Below are 7,632 nucleotides of genomic sequence, written 5' to 3'. Positions count from 1 at the left end.
CACAGTAATTTACACATTTAGTGCAATCCCTATCAAAATATCACCAGCATGTTTCACAGAGCTGGAACAAATAACCCTAAAATTCCTATGGAACCACAAAGGACCCTGAATAGACAAAACGATCTTGAAAAAGAAAAGCAAAGCTGGAGGCATTGAGATTCCAGAATTCAAGCTGTATTACAAAGCTGTGATCATCAAGACAGTATGGTACTGGCACAAAAACAGACAGTGGACCAGAATAGAGAACTCCGAAATTGACCCACAACTTGATAGTCAACTTATCTTCAACAAAGCAGGAAAGAATATCCAATGGGAGAAAGACGGTCTCTTCAACAAATGGTGTTGAGGGAACTGGACAGCTGCATGCAAAAGAATGGAACTGAACCACTTTCTTACACCATACACAAAAATAAGTTCAAATGGATGAAAGATCTAAATGTGAGACAGGTGACAGGCACTGAGGTGGGCACTTGACGGGATGAGCACTGGGTGTTATTCGATATGCTGGCAAATTGAACACCAATAAAAAAATAAATTTATAAAAAAATAAATGTGAGACAGGAAACCATTAAAATCCTAGAGAAGAACACAGACAGAAAACTCATTGACCTTGGTCTTAGCAACTTCTTAGTGGACAGGTCTCTGGAGGCAAGGGAAACAAAATCAAAACTGAACAATTGACACTTCATCAGGATAAAAAGTGTCTGCACAGTGAAGGAACCAGTCAACAAAACTAAAAGGCACCCTATAGAATGGGGGAAGATGTTTGTAAATGACGTATCTGACAAAGGGTTCGTATCAAATCTGCAAATGATTTATCAAATTCAACACCCAAAAAATAAATAATCCAGTTAAGAAACGGGCAGAGGGCACGAATAGACACTTTTCCAAAGAATAAATATAGATGATTAATAGACACATGAGAAGATCCTCACCATCACTCGTCATCAGGGAAATACAAATCAAAACCATGATGAGATAGTACCTCACATGTCAGAATGGCTTAAATTAACAAGACAGGAAACAACAGGTGTGGGGAAAGGGAAACCCTTTTACAATGTTGGTGGGAATACAAACTGGTGCAGCCACTCTGTAAAACAGTATAAAGGTTCCTCAAGAAGTTAAAAATAGAACTACCCTATGACCCACCAGTTACACTAGCAGGTATTTCCTGAAAGTGTACAAAATACTGATTCAAAGGGATACATGCACCCTAATGTTTATAGCAGCAACATCCACAATAGCCAAACTATGGAAAGAGCCTTAATGTCCATTGACAGATGAATGGATAAAGAAGCAGCAATATATATATAATTATATATATAAAATATTACTCAGCTATCAAATAGAGTGAAATCTTGCTATCTGCAGCAGCATGGGTGGAGCTAGAACCTATTATGCTAAGTGAAATAAGTCAGATAAAGACAAATACTATGATTTCACTTATATGTGGAACTTAAGAAAGAATACACATGAACATGGGGGGAAAGAGAGGGAAACCATAAAAATGAATGTTAACTATGAAGAACAAACTGAGGGTTGCTGGAAGGAGGTGGGTAGGTGGGGATGGGTTAAATAGGTGATGGGTATTAAAGGGGGCACTTGTTATTAAGAGCATGGGGTACTGTGTGTAAGTGATGAACCACTAAATTCTACTCCTGAAACACGTATTACACTGTATATTAACTAACTGGAATTGAAATAGAAACGAAGACTATAAAAAAAGGAGGAGGAAGAGGAGGAGGAAGAAGAAGAAGTGAGTTATAATTTATAGGGTTTCATCCCAGGTAAGGAAATGTCAAATAGGTTTCTGCATAAATGATAGCAGACCCATTGCCTATGTGACATTGAGTCAGTGTTAAGGAGGAAAAGTCAATGAGACTTGAGCTCCCCAGGCGCTACCTGAGCGGGGAAGTGAAGCATTTTCCTCCAAGAAAGACTTGGCCACCTCTGAAGATGAAACCACATGAGAAGGAACTAGTTTGGTCCAAAAGAAAAAGCACATCTTTGGATTTGTACTGTTATTTCATTCAGACCCACTACCTCAGCACTTTATACAGGGCACAGAAGCCAAAAGTAAATCAATTTAGCTTCATAAAAATACGTGAATACAAAATGCAAACATGCTATTTTTCCATTTAAAACACACGCAAAAAATCTATTAAAGAAATTTTTAAAATTCAGTAGGCTAAACAAAAATAAATGAGGTATCTCTTTCAGTTCTAACCTGTTTCTTCCATCCTGCAAACAGAGCCTCTGTAGACAGAGGAGTACACAAGTGGCCAAGAGGGGACACAAAATTCAAAAGAGAGAACACACACACACACACACACACACACACACACACACACACACGGAGAGTAAAACCCAGGCATGTGTGTAGGTAAAAGAGGCAGTGAAGTACTATCAGGATGGGGAAACAAACAGAAGGGAAAAGTAGGGATGAATTTATATTAAAGAATGTCTCCATCTTGTGGTCATTATGGTGTAACCACTAATTAAGTCAAGTTTTATTTCCATTTATTCATCCATCCATCTTTCTGTGCATTTATTCACCAACCTAACTGGTACTTTCCAGTTGTGGCAGGCACTGTTCTGAGTGTTAGGGCTAGAGTAGTGAACAAAATTCCCTGCCTTTCTGTAACTTCCATTCTGGTTAGAGTTTACATTAATTAAACAACTATAATGTGTGGTATGTTACATCAGAAAAACAGGGGCGGGTATATCAGAAGCTGTTGGGGGAGGCAGTCAGGATTTTGATCAGGGTGACTTTCAGTAAGTCCTCAGTGAGGTGGGAGAAGGGCCTGAGGAGAGGGAAAGAGGGACGCCCCAGTTGTGTGGGGAGGGAACATCCAGGAAGAGGGAACAGTCAGTGCAAAGGCTTTGAGTGGAAGGCTAAGGCTGGTGCTCAAGAAGGGTGAAAAAACCATCTGGGGCTGTAGTGTGGTGAGCAGGGAGGTGAGTGACTAGGTGAACTTCTAGAAGAACCAAGAGAAGAACAAGGAGGTGAGGAAGGAAGGAGGCAGCACAAGGAAGAAGACCAGGTTTGGTCTGGTCATACAGGCTTTGGTTTTGGTGCTGAGTGAGGTAATGGAGGATTCTGAACCTGGGAGGGATGAGATAGGACATGTTAACTCTGGCTACTCAGTTAGAGGAGCCTCCAGGGAACCCAGACTTGTTAGGGCCACTGTGGTTCTACAGGTGAGAAATGGGGTAGGCTTGGATCAAGGCTATGGGGATGGTAAAAATGGTAATATTCTAGATACATTCTGAAAGAAGATTCAACAAGGTTTTTGTAGTGTAAGTGCCTGAAAATCAGCTTTTGATTGCTGAGGCATACATTTCCAAGACATCTATTTTGAATAAACATATTGCCAGCTATATGATACAACTACTGCTAAAACAACTAGATAAGAAAAGGAACCAGGGTGTCCCATCTGAGTTTCCTTTTTAGAAAGTCCTTGGCAATCTAGATTATTGACCACTTAAGGAACTCTGCTATCACCTCTTGTGCCCTAATTCCTGCTCTGTTTTAAATTTATGAGTAAAGAGTAAAGCCAAGAAATCCTAGGTAGCCTACCCTCAATCTCAGTAAGGAGAGTACCCAGGTCTGTAATCTCTATCTGACACCTTGCTTGATGGCTCTTGGGCATGCCATATGCCTTCCAAGATCTCTGAGTAATAAATTTCTTTTTTCAAAGTCCCTTGATAGTTGTTGCTGAGATACATCTTCCAATAATAATAAGAGCCACAAGGGCCATGCCAACCACAATATTGGCTCTCGATGGGAAAATGTCTGTGGGGACTTGCCATAGGTAGTGGGGGCCCAGGTGAGTGCCTCAGGCATTCCAAGCTAATAATATCACTATCAATAGGCTGAGAAGGACACAGAACAAAAACTACAGGAGTTCATGATTACTAGACAGCCCTTCAAAAAATATTAGAAAGGAAGAATGCTCACCATTTGCTTCAATGTGGATGGAACTGGAGGGTATTATGCTGAGTGAAGTAAGTCAATTTGAGAAGGATAATCATTATATGGTTTCACTCATACAGGGAATAAAAGAAACAGTGAAAGGAATTATAGGGGAAAGGAGAGAAAATGACTGGGAAAAATTAGAGAGGGTGGCAAAACATGAGAGACTTCTAACCCTGGGAAATGAACAAAGGGTTGCAGATGGGGAGGTGGGCAGGGAGGGGGATGGGGTGACTGGGTGATGGGCACTGAGGGGGGCACATGACAGGATAAGCACTGGGTGTTATACTATATGTGGGCAAGTCAAACTTCAATTAAAAAAAATAAATATTAGAGGGCTCTCCTTGAGCGGGAAGGAAAGACTAAAAGTAACAAAGACAAGAAAGGACCAGAGAAATCTCCAGAAACAATGACAAAACAAGTAATAAAATGGCACTAAATAAATATTTATGAATAATTACTTTGAATGTAAATGGACTAAATGCTCAAATCAAAATACATAGGGTGTCAGAATGGACAAAAACAAACAAACTAGATCCAACTCTATAGTACCTACAACATACTTATTTGAGATGTGAAGACACCTGCACATTGAAAGTGGGGTGACGCAGAAATATTTATCACACAGACGGATGTCAGAAGAAAGTTGGAGTAGCAATACTCAGATCAGATAAACTAGATGTTAAAACAAAGATTAACAAGAGACAAAGAAGGATATGACACCATATGATAATAAAGGAGACAATCCAACAAGAAGATCTAACCACTATAAATATTTATGCACCCAATGTGGGAGCAACCAAACATATAAAACACTTAATAAAAAATACAAACTATATATATAAATGTATATATATAAACAACACAACAAAAATTAATTAATTGATTATAATACAATATTACCCCAAAGATACAGAAGCAATGAAACGCCGGGACACCTGCAACCTGATGTTTCTAGCAGCAATGTCCACAATACCCAAACTGTGGAAGGAGCCTCGGTGTCCATCGAAAGATGAATGGATAAAGAAGATGTGGTTTATGTATACAATGGAATATTACTCAGCCATTAGAAATGACAGATACCCACCATTTGCTTCAACGTGGATGGAACTGGAGGGTATTATGCTGAGTGAAATAAGTCAATCGGAGAAGGACAAACATTATATGGTCTCATTCATTTGGGGAATATAAATAATAGTGAAAGGGAATAGAAGGGAAGGGAGAAGAAATGTGTGGGAAACATCAGAAAGGGAGACAAAACATAAAGACTCCTAACTCTGGGAAACAAACTAGGGGTGGTGGAAGGGGAGGAGAGTGGGGGGTGGGGGTGAATGGGTGACAGGCACTGAGCGGGGCACTTGACGGGATGAGCACTGGGTGTTATTCTGTATGTTGGCAAATTGAACAACAATAAAAAATAAATTTATTATTAAAAAATGAAAATAAAAAAATAAAATAAAATCATGAATGAGAAAGGAGAGATCACCACCACCACCAAGGAAATACAAACGATCTTTAAAACTCATCCTGAGCAGCTATACACCAATAAATTGGGCAATCGAGTAGAAACGGACGCATTTCCGGAAAACCACAAACTACCAAAACCGGAACAGGAAGACACAGAAAACCTGAACAGGCCAATATCCAGGGAGGAAACTGAAGCAGTCATCATCAAAGATCTCCCAAGACACAAAAGTCCAGGGCCAGATGGCTTCCCTGGGGAATGCTATCAAACGTTTAAAGAAGAAACCGTACCTATTACTACTAAAGTGGTTCCGAAAGATAGATGGAATGCTTCCAAACTCGTTCTTGGAGGCCACCATCACCTTAAGTCCAAAAGCAGACAAAGATCCCACCAAAAAAGGAGAGTTATAGACCGACAGTCCTCACGAACACGGATGCAAATATTCTCAAGACACGAGCCGATGGGATCCAACGGTACATTAAGAAGTTACTCACCATGACCAGGTGGAATTTATACCAGGGATGCAAGGCTGGTTCAACACTTGGAAAGCACGCCACATGACTTAGCAGATCTGCAAGAGAAGAAACAAGAACCAGACGATCCTCTCAAGAGATGCAGAGAAAGCATTTGACAAATACGGCATCCATTCCTGATCCAAACGCTTCAGAGTACAGGGATAGAGGGAATGTTCCCAGCATCTCCAAAGCCATCTACGGAAAGTAAAGCCCTCAGCAAATTATCATCCTCAATGTGGAAACACTGGGAGCCTTTCCCTGAAGATTGGGAACGAGAGACAGCGATGTCCACTCTCACCATGGCTACTCACATACTACTAGATGTCACGGCCTCAGCAATCAAGCGACAGAAAGAAATAAAAGGCATTCAAATCGGCAAAGAAGTAGTCAAACTCTCCCTCTTCGCCGATGACATGATACCGTACCTGGAAAACCCAAAAGACTCTTCCCCAAGATTGCTGGAACTCCTACAGCAAGTTCAGCAGTGTGGCAGGATACTGAATCAATGCCCAGAAATCAGTGGCCTCTCTCTATGCCAACGATGAGACCGAAGATAGAGAAATGAAAGAGTCAGTAACATTTACAATTGCACCCAAAAGCATGAGGTACCTAGGAATACACCTAACCAGAGAGGTAAAGGATCTCTACCCAAAAAACTACAGAACACATCTGAAAGAAATTGAGGAAGACACAAAGAGATGGAAAACTACTCCATGCTCCTGGATTGGAAGAATTCATATACTGGGAAAATGTCCACGTGACCCAGGGCAATTTACACATGGAACACAATCCCTATCATCAGAAATATCACGGGCTCTCTTCAGAGAGTTGGAACAAATCATCGGAAGATTAGTGTGGAATCAGAAAAGACCCCAAATGGCGAGAGCAATATTAGAAAAGAAAACCACAGCTGGCGGCATCACAATGCCGGATTTCAGGTTGTGCTACAAACCTGTGCTCATCAAGACAGTGTGGTACAGGCACAAAAACAGACACACAGATCAATGGGACAGAAGAGAGAAATCCAGAAGTGGACCCTCAACTCTATTGTCAAGACCATATATTCGACCAAGCAGGAAAGACCATCCACTGGAAAAAAGACAGTCTCTTCACTAAAGGCTGCTGGGAACGTTGGACAGCCACACGCAGAAGAATAAAACTGGACCATTCTCTCACACCGTACACAAAGATAAAACTCAAAATGGATGAAGGATGTAAATGTGAGACAAGACTCCATCAAACTTCTAGGGGAGAACACAGGCAACACCCTGTTTGAACTTGGCCACAGCAACTTCTTGCAAGATACATCCATGAAGGCCACAGAAACAAGACCAAAATGAATCATTCATCAAGATGAGAATCTTCCGCACAGCAAAAGAAACACTCAACAAAACTAAAAGACAAACCTCCAGAATGGAAGAAGATATTTGCAAATGACCTGTCAGATAAAGCGTGAGTTATCCAAGATCTCTAAAGAACTTATTCAACTCAACAGCAAAGAAACCAGGAGTCCAACCCTGAAATGGGCAAAAGACACGAACAGAAATGTCACACAGGAAGACATAGACATGGTCAACAAGCACACGAGACAATGCTCCACATCACCGGGGTCACGGAAATACAGATCGAAAGCACAATGAGATACCACCTCACACTGGTGAGAATGGGGAACAAAA

The sequence above is a fragment of the Canis lupus genome, chromosome 19, assembly GCF_003254725.2.
Source record: "Canis lupus dingo isolate Sandy chromosome 19, ASM325472v2, whole genome shotgun sequence".
Lineage (NCBI taxonomy): Eukaryota > Metazoa > Chordata > Mammalia > Carnivora > Canidae > Canis > Canis lupus.
Note: the sequence above shows the minus strand (reverse complement) of the source record.